This window comes from Carlito syrichta, unplaced genomic scaffold, assembly GCF_000164805.1.
Source record: "Carlito syrichta isolate Samal-C Ts95f unplaced genomic scaffold, Tarsius_syrichta-2.0.1 Scaffold92196, whole genome shotgun sequence".
In the NCBI taxonomy this organism is placed as follows: domain Eukaryota; kingdom Metazoa; phylum Chordata; class Mammalia; order Primates; family Tarsiidae; genus Carlito; species Carlito syrichta.
The window spans coordinates 174,730-188,775 of NW_007036292.1; the positions used below are offsets into that span (position 1 = coordinate 174,730).

A 14,046-nucleotide genomic window follows, 5' to 3' on the forward strand; every position below is an offset into this window, starting at 1 on the left:
TGCATATCAGAGTCATATATCCAGCTACCTATTCAATGTTTCTACTTGAATGCTTAGTAGGCATCTCAAGCTTATCAAATCTGAAACAGAAGACCTAATCTTTCTCCCTAGTTAGCTCCCTTGCAGTTTCTCCCAAACAAGCAAAAGTCTATTCTATTTGTTCCAGTTGCTCGGGCCAAAAAGCTTAAAATCATCTTTACTCTCTCACCTCCCTTCTAATCCAACAGAAAATCCTGTTCTCTACCTTCAAATTATATGCAGAATTCAACTCCTTCACCGTTCCTGCTGCTACTACCCTGGTCCAAATCACCACCATTTACAATCTCTAAGGTTATTCCAACAACCTCTTAATGAGTCTCCATTTCTGTTCTTGGCTTTCTACCATTAGGCAGAGTGACGTTCTGAAAGCATAAATCAAATCATGTCACTCATCTGCTCACAACTCTCAAATGACTCCTCATTTCCCTGAGAATTAAAGTCAAAGTGTCTACAATGTCCTACAAAGCTTTATTTGATCAAATCATTTCTTGACTTCACCTACTCCCCCTTGCTCACTCTGCTCCACTACATCAGCTACCGCTATTCTTTGGAATACACCAAATAAACTCATTTCAATGTCTTTATATCTACTGTTCTGTCTGTCTGGAATGTTCTTTCTTCCAATTTCCACATCACCTTACAATGAAGTTTTAAATGATCACCTTTAGAGTAACAGCCTCCCCTCACTACTGACCCTGAACTCCAACCTCAGATTCTTTATTTCTCTCTCTCTCTCTCTTTTTTTTTTTAGAGACAAGATCTCACTCTCACCGAGGCAGGAAGACCACAGTGCAGTGGTACAATCACAACCTGCCACAACCTCAAACTTCTGGGCTCCAGTAATCCTCCCAGCTCAGCCTCCCCAGTAGATGGGACTACAGGCACATATCACCACACTCAGACAATTTATTTTTATTTTGTAAGGACAGTGTCTCACTACGTTGCCCAGGCTGGTCTTAAACTCCTGGCATTGAGCAATCTTCTTGCTTCTTCCTCCCAATGTGCTGGGAATACAAGTGTGTGCCACCATACCCAGACCTAATGCCACATTCTTTATTCTTTTCCTGGTCTCTCTCCCCTCAACCAAATGTCAGTTCCATGAAGGTAGGAATTATTCCCACTGCTTAATTCTTCAGCTTTTAAAACGATATCTGGCACATAACAAGCACACATGGTTGTTGACTGAATTCATTCTGCTAATATCTACAGAGGCTTTTTTTAATGCCACATAAAATCTTCAAGTTCTGCGTTCAAAACTTGGGTAACACTGGCCAGCTTCACACATACTGCTGACCTGAACTGGATAAAAATCACTGAGTTAGTAGAATCCTCTCCAGTCATGCCTGGTGGGTATGAATGTGAAAGAAGAAGGAGTAGGCAAAACAGCCCTTTTAGTTCCCCTAGCAGTAGAATATCAGCTCAACTCTCAAACAAGAGAACCCTTAAGCAAATGACTGAAACTGAGTCTTATTATGCTAACCTTTTTTAGAGAGTTTAAGAAGAAACTTTAACAGAGCAACTTCTTTCCTTTTACTCGAATCCTATGTAAAACCTAAGTCTCTCAGACTTTTATCAAATAACCTTAAGGACATTTACCCCTAACACCTAAATGCTACCTATTTGTAATCATATATCTTGATACACAAGATGTCATCCATATAAAATGTAAAGATGTGGCTATATAACTTTTCACAAAGAAAGACACAAGCCCAGGTAATAATGACAGCCTCAAATACCATGGCTATGTATGTGAAATGTGGTTTTAGTTTGCTGGCAGCCATCCCTTGACAATATTCACAACAATTTCAAAGAAAGAACAAGGTTAATGTGGACTATAAACCTCAAAGATATCTAATAATTTGAGCAAAACATGAAATGATCTTTTCAGGTTCTATAACATACAGATTCCAAGAAAACTAGAAAAAGTATAAAAAGGTCTCTACCCAGCATAAATTTTCTATTAAAAACTAGATAACTTAAAATATATAAACCAAGAAGCTTCAAATATTGTTCAAGTACCCTTACATTATTGTGTTAAAAATTTTTTTTTCACTTATCTAAATCAAGAATTTACAGTCCAAAATTGTATGTGCTATGTTTCTCAGTATTCATGCCTTATCAACAGAGCAGAGATGGGGCCACAGGACCAAAATATTTCTTCTGGTAATAGCTAAAGTTAAAAAAGAAAATGTCTAACAAGTGAAAAGAAAATAGATCCAGAGACATTAAATGACTTACACAAACCACAGAGCTGAGATTAGAATTCACATATCCCAAAACATAGTCCAAACCATTGGACTCACCTCATTTCATTGTGCTAATCTGGTAAAGTAATATTACAGCATAAATCACTGATTATCTTGGAAAACACAGTATATTAGTAGAGAACATAGGTTTTGCTGTCAGACAGGCCTGGATTTGTGTCACAGCTTTGTTACTCACAAACCATGTGACCTAGGGCAAATTAACTCCTGAATTTAATATCAGTATCTATCTCAAAGGACTGTCATGAAGATTAAATGAGAATGTCAGTAAATTTAGCCAAGCCCAGGGCACAGTATAACCCCTCACACATCAACAAAAGTACACCATGATAGAATCTCTTGAACTCTCATCTACAGGCATCAAATAAATGACAGAAAGAGCCTTTTAAATCTAGCAAATAAGTGGATATGAGCTAAAACAAAAGCACCTTAAGAGTACAACTACGCCTAACAAAAATCAGCACAATGTAGCGTTCTTTCTCAAGTATTATTCTCCTGTATTTCATGCCTCCTACATTACCAGAACCATTTAAATTATTTGTATCCAGAACTCTGTCTTTGGCTCTTTTTCTTTCCACACCAGATCCCTACACATTTTCATTATCATGGTTACAACTATTATATATACGTGTAGGGTTTTAAAACTTAGGAAACTCCAGATTGATTTCAAGGGATTCGAGTCTCCTAAAACCACATACAAAATTTTCCAAGTATAACGTATGTGCACTTCTTTCCTGGAGGGCAGGTCTCTAGCTTTTATCAGATTTCCCAAGATATTTGCCCACATCTTTAAAGAAATAAATTATAGTAGTCCCCCTTCTCGGCAATTTCGCTTTCCAAGGTTTCGGCTGCTTGTGGTCAACTGCAGCCTGAAAATATTAACTGCAAAATTCCAGAAATAAACAATGCATCCATTAGCTTTAAACTGCATGCCATTCTGAAGGGCATAATGGAATCTTGCACCATGTCGTTCTATCCCATTCAGGATGTGAACTGTGGATTATTTATCTTTGTCCAGCATATCCCCGCTGTCTACACTATGCACCAATTAGTAACCTTGTAACTTAACAGCCATCTCAGTTATCAGATCCATATTGTAGTGCTTGTGTTAAAATAAACCATATTTTACTTAATAATGTCCCCAAAGCACAAGAGTAGTGATGCTGGCAATTTGGAAATGCCAAAGAGAAGCCATAAAGTACTCCCTTTAAGTAAAAAGATGAAAAGTTATCTACTTAAGAACAAAAATTATATGCTGAGATTGCTAAAATCTATAGTAAGAATGAATCTTCTATCCATGAAATTGTGAAGAAAAAAATTCCTCACACATCAACTGTCACACCTCAAACTGCAAAACTTATGGACACAGTCATATTCCTTACATCTTATCACTTAGGCAATGTATTATCCATGCCATCACAAGGGTGAATACAGCACAGTAAGATATTTTAGGCTAGGCATGGTGGCTCATACCTGTAATCTCAGAACTTTGGGAGGTCAAAGCAAAAGGACTGCTTGAGTCAAGAGTTCAAGATCAGCCTGGACAACACAGCAAGACCTCATATCTACAAAAAATGTTTTAAAAATTAGCCAGGTGTGGTGACATGTCCCTGTATTCCTAGTTACTCAGGACGATGAGGCAGGAGGATCCTGTAAGCTCAGTAATTCAAGGCTGCAGAGGACTATGATCACATCACTGTACTCCAGCCTGGACAAGAGAGCAAGACCCTGGCTCTAAGAATAAAATTTTTTAAAAAAAAGATATTTTCAAACAGAAGAGAGACCACATTCACAAAAATTTTATTTTAGTTACATACAGTTTTAATACAATTATATTTATTCTATTTTATAATTATTGTTGTTCATCTCTTACTGTGCCTAATTTATAAATTAAACTTTATCATAGGTATGTGTGTACAGGAATTAATGAATATATAAAGGTTCAGTACTATGTGGTTTCAGGTCTCCACTGAGGGTCTTGGTACATATGTATTCCCCATGAAAAAGAGGGAACTACTATATTGGCTTCTATGTTAATAGTTCCCAAATCTACACTAACAGCCCAGATTTTTTCCCCCCAAACATAAAGCTTTTTTCAACTACCTCCTGCACATTTCCACTCAAATGTTCCAGACACAGATCTAACTCACCATGTCCAAAATCCCTGGTGAATTCACCATCCAAACTCACCCAAACCTTCTTCCTATATTCTCTAATGCAGTTTTGACAATACAAACCACCTAATTATATAAACTAGAAGCAAAAGTCTTATCTCATTTTTCTTCTCTTGCATCTCTTTCTTATCCAATCATCAAGTGCTAGGCATTAGGCTCAAGATATTTCTCATATGTTCCCATTCGTTCATCCCAAATACAGGTGACCACTGAACAATGTGAGGGCTGGGGCACCGACCTCCCTTACAGTCAAAAATCTGTATATAACCTGTGACTCTCCCAAAACAATAGCCTACTGTTGACCAGAAGCCTTACTGATAACACAAACAGTGATTTAACATACATTTTGTATGACGCATGTATTACACACTACATTCTTACAATAAAGTAAGCTAGAGATATGAAAACATCGTAAGGAAGAAAAAATATATTCATTAAGTAAAAGTAGGTCGTCATAAAGCTCTTTATCCTTGTCATGTTCATGTTCAGTAGGCTGAGGAGAAGGAGGAAGAAAAGAGGTTGGCCTTGTGTCTCAGGGGTAGCAGAGGGGGTAAAGGTGAAGGAGGTTGGAAGAGGAGGCAGGAGAGGCAGGCCCACTTGGTGTAACTTTACAGAAATACATCATAATTTCTGTCTGATGTGATTTTTTTTTGTTTCTCTATGGTACCAATATTTGTTGCACTGTTTGCTTTGGTTTAAGTGCCCATATCATAGAAGAGTCCATGTCATAAAAGAAGTCGAAAGCAATCTTGAGTAATCAGAACCCTTCTGCTAGATTGTCTAATGTCAATTGGTTTCTGGCACTGCTTCTTCTATGTCTTCTTCCTTACTATCTGGCTGGCACTGGTTCAAATGCACTCATGTCCATCAAGTCATCTTCTGTCAATTCCTCTGGCATGGTGTCTTTGAGTTTTTTAATTTCTTCAAGATCCATATCTTGAATCCTGCCCCCCCCAACCCTTCCACCTTTTTTGCGATATCCACAATCTCTTTCACAGCTTCAACTGGCTCTGTCGTAAATCCTGTGAAGTCATGCACAACATCTGAACATAGTTTTTTCCAGCAGGAATTTGTTTTGAGTTTAATGGTTTTCATGCCGTTTTCTACAATGATGGCATCCTCAATGGGGTAATCCTTGCAGTTCACCATGTTCTCCCGGCCAGAGTTCTATCCCATGGCACTGACAATCCTTTCCATAAATTATTGTGGTGTAATGAGCCTTTATGACTCCCAAACTAGAGAATGAATTAGAAATGCATTTATGGGCAAGTAGACCACTTTAACCCATTCAGTGTTGAACTCATGAGGTTCTAGGTAGTTAAAAAGCAGTCCCTTTCTGCCAAGGTACTTACTGACTTCAGGGACAAAGTTATCAATGAAATCAATCCGATAAAGGGTTCTCATTGTCCAGGCCTTTTTGCTGAACAACAAAAAGACTAGCAGCTAGTGTTTATCTTTTCCCTTCACAGCTCAGGGGTTAGCAGCTTTATAGAGAAGGTCAGTCCTAATCACAAACCTGACTGCATTTGCACAAAACAGCAGAGCCAGCCTATTCCTTCCTGCCTTAAATCCTGCTACTTGCTTCTCTTCCTTACTAATAAATGTCTTCTATAGCACTATTCTCCAGAATAGGGCAATCTGGTCTACATTAAAAACCTATTGAGACAGCTATCCTCTCTCCTCAATGATTTTCTTAATGGTGTCTGGAAATCTGTCTGCTGTTTCTTGGTCAGCAGAAGCTGCTTACCCTTTTATCTTCACATTTTTAAAGGCCAACTTCTTTCTAAAATTATCAAACCATCCTTTGCTGGCATTAAATTCTCCAGCTCCAGATTATTCACATTCCTTTTACTTTAAGTTGCCAAATAGTGACTTCACTTTATCTTACATCATATTAAAGTCTACGGGTATACCTTTCTTAAAGCAATCCTACACCCACATAAAAGCTGAATTGTCAATGAGATGAAAAGGTATTTCACAAAAAGTGCAAGCTGTCCATGCCTGCTGCCATGGCAGCACAAATGGCTTCACAAATTTCCTTTTTTTTTTTTCACAACGGTCCTAAACTAGATTCATTTATCTTGAAATAGCAGGCAACCATAGCTGCAGGCCTCAATCTACAGTACATATCAAGCAATTCATTGTTTTCTTGTAATGTCATAACTTTTCCCTGTTTTTTGGGAACACTTACAGCATGATTAGTAGCACTTTGAAACGGTTTCATGTTGTTACTCCAAGTTTACGGTATTGCACTAAACACAATGAAAAAAATGTGAGAATCGCAAAAGATAACCTTTTGCTGCAACATGCAATTTACTGGAGAGAAACTATCACAGGATGTTTTAAGCGAATATTCAAAACACAACATCTGAATCCACTTCAACAGCAACAGGAGGTAACTATGAAAGTTATGAGAGTAGTGCAATATGTACTACAGTTAATCTTAGGCAGTTATAGTTTATCACTGCATCTCTAGATTTGTTTACATTTCCCTCCACTGCAAATGGCACCATGTACAGCCTGTAAGTATTCAAGTTTGATAAATTTTAACTTTAGATGTGTATATTTTATGAAAGTAAATGACAAAATAGTATCTACATATACTTTACACATCATGACATAGTTTTTTTCTTAATTTTGTCTGTATTTCTAGGCTATGCAGTTTGTCTGCAAGTTTTTTCAAATCGTCACATTTCTCAAAAAAAAATTTTCAATGTATTTATTGGAAAACTAAAACCTCATGCAATAAATTGACCCACACAATTCAAACCCATATTGTAAGGATCAACTGCACTACTGTCTTAAAACTTTCATCTAGATAACTGCAACAGTCTTCCAAGCATATGAATTCCAACCTTATGAAATCTACCTTCTTCAAACTCACCATTAAAATATACAAATACCCACCATGACCCTGTTCAAAAATCATTTTACAGGCACACAGTAGGTATAGATCGTTTATGCCTACTTCTCCACTCAGTACTATTTGTCTTATATTTATTCCCTAACATTAAAACAATGGGAATTCTTAATAAATATACAACTTACTGTTTCTCACTGCATATTCATCACTGTCAAAGCTCCTCCCCACTCATTTCACCCTCTCATGTCTTTTTTATGTCTCCTCTTCTGCCTCTCCTTTAACTGATTCTTCATATCCTCTGAACACAGCTCAAGTATATCCTCCAGAAATCCGTCCTCGAACTCAAGCAAAGTTAACGACTCCTTCTCAGCACTTCCATAATATTCAGATTATAACTATCACTACATTCTCATATTGCTTCATAACTATGTGTCTTCTTCCACTAGACTATGACATTCTTAAAGGACTGTGCATTTTTCCTCAATGCCACACAGACTATAAACAAATGTCTGTTGAATGTTACCTGTTAAACCAATGCAATTTTGAAAACATGAACATGTTAATTACTAGACAAAATGACACGCAAAAACAGTTGGATGTGTTTATCTACAACAATTAAGCTAATATTTAAATAATCAAATATTTTTCAAATAGAAATAAAGTACAATAATGTACAAGCAACAGAGTCTCAAATTTCATATATCAAGTAATATTTTCAGATTTTCCCATTCACCTAAATAAAGGTCTCTCTCAGAAGGCTGCTTAATCATTAATTTTATTAATAAATATTAACTGAAAAGAAAATAGTGGACTAAATAGGCCTATCAGTAGTGTATCAATAAGCTACAATCTTTCTCTAATTCAAACAAGTCCAAAAACAATATATCAAAAGAAACGGGCTTCAAGCACAGATTCTTACATATATATGACTTTGTCTTGGCAGTAAATGAACATGCCTACAATACTGGCAAAATAATTTCGTTACTGATGGACTTTAATTTTTCACTCACCTCTCTTGATATAGAAACAACATTAACTGCCACTGAAAAATTTTTTAAAGGGCCACATGTTCAACTCTCATCTCATCAATATGTTAACCATAAAAACATCAGTCTATATTTCACTCAAGGAACAATAATATTTGGAGGCTCTAACCTCACGAATATTTGTAAAAAAGAGTAATAACATTATTTTAAAATAACAGTCTAAATTATTTGAGCAGGATTTTAATCCCACTGATAAAACTGATTTAACTTAGGCTGCAACTAAAGTTTCAGCAAAACAGTAAAATAATTTTAAAAAGTGTACATACACAAACATGTAATGTTTGTTTTCTAATTATTAGATGCATACAGAATCTTTAACCAAGAATCTCAAGTTACAAAATGATCATCAGCAATCATAATAAATTCATTTAGCAGGGTGAGAAAAAGCTTTTTAATGGAAAGATAAAATAAAGTATTCTTAAATGCTTACAGTTTAGTGAGATTTTAAAAGATCAAATCAAAACCTTAATTTTTCAATGATCTTTGCTCCCTTACCTCTTCCCATCCAGGATTATAATTTCCTCATTACTAAGTATCAATCACCAAAAAAACTTCTATAAGTCTTTGTTTTCTCCAAAACAATATTCTGATTGTTCATCTACATTACTTCAAATGACAAAAAAAATATCCTTCAAAATGCCTGGATTTGAAAGGAAGTCTATTATATACTTACACATCTTGAAGGATCTGTAATTATTAAAAGTTGGAAAGAACTACATCATGAGACAGATTAAAACTAAAATGAAGAGAACTGAATTATTCACATCCGCTACACACAAAGGACAAGAAGTCTTTAGTCCCCCATGAAAAAATTTCTACAAGAAAAAATTTAGAACAAGGTGGGTGGGGGAAAAGAGTAAAAATTTGAAATTCCAGGCAATTCAGAATGACACAGCTAGAAAAAAAAGATGAACAAGGAAAAATGCTTGACCTTAATTTCGAGCTTCAACCTAAAAAAAACTGCTTTAGTCCAAATATCTGAAGAATGGCAGTATTCTAATACAACTAAGCTATTAATTACACAAGGAAGCTCCCTCCCAGACTGTCAGCACCTCAGAGTAGATAGTCTCTCTTCCTTTATGTTATTATATCCATTATAATTCATGGCATGATGCCTAGATGACATTCAAAAATATGATTTGAATATAGTCCACTTACAGCTAATGAGTCTTATTTGATGACCAACCATTATAGGATGAATTATAAAATCTGCAATAATTCCATTCATCTATCAATTATTCCCTAAACAACAACAACAAACAAAACCACAGGAAAGATACAAGGAAACATTGAGGAAAACAAAACAGCCCAGTAGACATAGTCAAATGGATTTTGGACAAGTTATTTAACTTTCCAAATCTCACTTTCCTCACCTGCTCATGGCTAGAGAAATGGGAGATGGTGTATACTGCACAGTAATTAAGAAAGTCTGTGAAAGTATCTGGCACATAGCACTTGCTCAATACATTTAAGTTTTATTCTTTTACTTTACCTAAGAGAAGTCTTGATTAATGATTTAAAAGTGAATATAAAGACTACTAATGTCTGGTTAACTGGTTTATCTGGCTACAGTGGAGAACAGATGAGAGGGGAACTGTGCTACCAAATTAACAGCTGATGTCAAAGAAGAAAAAAGGTTATCAACTAGAAAAGCACCGCAGCCCAAGACAAGTCCTTGAAATTGCAAACCAAACCTTACCTACGTTCAATCAGCAATAAATTACAGAAAGGTAGCATTCATAATGATAAAGTTAACTCATCAATGGAAGGTTTAATTATGATCTGCATTTCAGTTCTCAGCAAGAGTAGCCTATATAAAAAAATCAGTCTGAAAATGTGTTTGGGAAACTTGGAACAATTTTTTTTCAAAGACACAAGGTCAAGCTTCCGGATTAGCCTATCAATGTCTATTTAAATCACACAGCAGGGGTTGGACATTGTGGTTCCTGCCTGTACTCCCAGCACTTTGGGAGGCCCAGGCAGGAGGAATGCTTGAGGTCAGGCGTCTGAGACCAGCCTAGGCAAAGTAGGGAGAATCTGTCTCTACCAAAAAAAAAAAAAAAATCAAAACAGTAGCTAGGTGTGGTTGCTAGCTCCTGTACTCCCAACTACACAAGAGGGTGAGGCAGAAGGATCCCTTGAGCCCAGGAGACTGGGCAGCAGAGTGAAACCCCAACTCAAAAAAAAAGTCCCAGAGAAATTGACTTAAATATACTAACAATTCTATTTCAATTATCTCTGTGAATGACTTTTACATAAAAGAAAAAAAATGTATAATGTTTCTAATCTGGCGACCACAACAAATAAGATACAATCATACTAAGTATTCTCACTGAGGCAAAAAGTTTTTCACTGTCTTACTACTGGTGCTGTTTTAATTCATGAAAAAAGAAGCATGTTACTGGGTTCCATGAAATACATTTATCCAGAGAATATTCATCTTGATTGAAACTCTCCAAACATTACTTTAAAAGACCCACCCAATTAAGAAAATTAGTTGTTACATCCACAAGATAAATACTTTTTAAAAATTAAATGTTTTATTTCCCAATGTACAATTAAATCCAAAACACTACTAGTAATACTACTTAACACTACTATTTACACATGGGTTATGGGTTTAACATTACTTTTTCGACATTCATCTAGCAGAGAGTAATAATGGAAAAGCAGAAATCACATATTTTGGATAGACTCTCAAAGTAGTAGTAATGTTACAAAGAAAAAAATACTTTATATTTAAGTGCATGTTTGAATTTCATACTTCTATCTCACAATCAAAAATTAATTTAAATAAAATAATACTGTCTTCTCTTTGGCTTAAGTCACTAATGTTCTTTTTTGAAAAGAGTAAACTTACTAGCTTTCTAAAAGCATAATAATGTATAAAAACTTTATAAACTGTAAGACTAACAATTTGTATTCACATTCAAATCAATTACATACAACACAAAGGGAGAGGAAAAATTTACTAAACAGCATAAATTGCCAGTTAGCTATGTTTAAATGAACCTAACTACAATCAAATATGGTATGACACCAAAAGACCTATCACATAAATTATTTAAAAAACTGCTATCAAGTCTGTTTAAAAATCATTTAAAACTGTTAGCTCACACACAAAAAAGTATACAAGGCCACAGTTAACTTTTCCACTGCTCCATATTAGAATTTAACTGTCATCATTGAAATATGCCATTAATATTTTAAAGAAAAGTCTAAGCCTCAAAATATAAGTGATTTTTGCAACATCGCACAAAGGACAAAGACGGTACTAGCATTCAGACTTGTCTTTTACTAAAATTTTGGAAGCTAGAATAAATCTAAGGTAACACCAAATAGAAGCTCTTCATTTTATAACAGAAGAGACTGAGGCTAAGTGGATTATCCAAGATCACACAGCTAGTTGGAGCAATAAAGGAGTCCAAGTGTCTTAAGCTAAGCATCCTCTCACTGCACCATGTCAACCCAAATCAGGGTGCTCAATATTGAGAAATCATCTTATAATTAAGTAGGCCAGTGTTCATGCTGAGTTACTCTGGCTCTATGCTTATTTCAGTCTGATATTTTCAGTCTTACAGAAAATGTTTTTAACCAGAAATCAGAATTGACTAAATCATCTTCCCTAGTTCTGTTTCCTTATCCTGTTATATGAACAGATTATCTCAAAAGTTCCTATGGTTTGAATGATCATAACAGTAAAATAGTCCCTCCAAGATTCAGTTGAAAATTAAATGCCAATTTAACAGTTTAAGAGGTGGGGCCTTGAGGAGGTAAATCATAATGGTGGAGTCCTTGTGAATGGGACCAGGTGGTCTCATAAAAGAGCTGAACAGGCTGGACAAAGTGGCTAAAATCTCTAATCCCAGTACTTTGGGAGGCTGAGGTAAGAGGATTGTTTGAGCCCAGGTGCTGGAGACCAGCCTAGGCCACATAGCAAGACCTCATCCTGACAAAAAATTTAAAAAAAATAAAAAGAGAGCTTGACAGAGGGAGTTCATACATTTTACCCTTCTAACTTCTGCCATGTGAGGATACAGGGTTCCTCTCTTCCAGAGGAAACAGCATCAAGGCATCATTTTGGAAGCAGAGAGCAACCCTCATCTGACAACCAAACCTGATGGATCTTGGACTCCCAGCCTCCACAAGCGTAAGAAAATATATATCTGTTCTTTATATATTATTACCCAGTCTGTAGCATTTTATTATAGCAGCATAAAAGAACTAAAATAGTTCCCTTCAGCTTTTAAAACTAAAAATACTAATAATAAACTACTTATTTGGTTACTAATACTATTCATCAAAAAAGTACATTTCTTTCATGTCTCATTTGCATTTACTGAGAAGCAAATTATTACTAATTTAAAGTATCTAATCTTTGTGCTTCAATAGCACGTCACTGTTTTATCTACTTCTTTAGTATATTCTCAAAGACAAAATTATGCTGTCAGTCTTGTAATTTAAAAGAGGAAAGTATTAACTCATAAATATGTCAACTAGTACGTCTTTTTTACAGGTTTTGCTTTTGACTGCTTTATTCCAGTCAATATGCACTAGGGTCAAACAATTTATATATGCAAGTATCACTGAACAACACCACAATTGACTCAAAGTTTTTATAACTATTAGTTTGTATAAATGGTTCATTTTCCTTGAACCTAGTAAAGCTGAAGCTTACAAAGGATCCTTCCCTGGAACCTAATGTAGAATTATTTTTCTACAGAGAGTACTGCATTGTATAAGCTTCAGGGCCCCTGGGTCTGCTAACAATTTAAAAAGTAACCTTAGAATTAATTTTCTGGGCTGGGCTCAGTGGCCTGGTCTGTAATCCCAGCACTTTGGGAGGCCGAGGTGAGTGGATTGCCTGAGGCTGTGAGTTCGAGAGCAGCCCAGGTAACTTGGTGAGATCTCTTCTTTACAATAAATCAAAAAATTAGCCAGGTGTGGTAGCACGTGCCTGTAGTTCTGGTTACTAGGAAGGCTGAGGCAGAAAGATCACTGGAGCCCAGCAGTTTGATGCTGGGGTGGCCTGAGTATGTCACTGCACTCCAGCCTGGGTGACAAAATGAGACTCCAACTCCAAAAAAAAAAGAATTAATTTTCTGTGGTATAAAGAACATGGTCTTTCGAGTCGGACATACCTGGGATTTGAAACCCAGCTCTGCCCTTCCCTAGGTGTCTATGTAGCCTCTCTAAGCCCCAGACAGATTTAAAACAGGAGTAACAACATCTAATGCTGTTTTGACAATATCAGATAATTAGTTCAAAGTACCTAAAACAGAGCCAAGGGGAGGGAAACACTCAACTAATTGTTACTAGTCTTATAAAGCAACTTCTCTTTATTGGAAATGAAAAATAAATTGGAGATGAAAAGGAAAAAAATTTTTCATCATTACTTTGGAAAGGACAGGGCAAATAGAAAAAGCTAAGTGTTGCTCAGTTAAGAGCTGTTTTAGATAAGAATGACTTATAAGCAATATGTTAGAGAATTTCTCTTAGCAATGATGGTTTGCTTTTACTTACATCTTCACTCCTGTGCTCAGCAGTGATGTTTCTCATTTTATGAACAAATTTGGGTTCATTCCTTTCTCAATGATTATGAGTACTAAGTGAATGAAGTCAAATTAAGAAGTTTTACTTAATTACACTTTCAACTATAA

At 35.8% G+C, this 14,046-nt stretch overlaps 1 protein-coding gene across 1 annotated transcript in view; it reads right to left on the bottom strand.

The window, feature by feature from the left end:
- Nucleotides 1–9,205, bottom strand: part of CUL3 (cullin 3) — a 90,235-nt gene extending 81,030 nt beyond the window's left edge. The window contains exon 1 of the mRNA XM_008059902.2: nt 9,060–9,205. The gene's annotated coding sequence lies outside the window, so the exon portion shown is untranslated. The remainder of the gene's footprint in view (nt 1–9,059) is intronic.
- Nucleotides 9,206–14,046: the final 4,841 nt, after the last annotated feature.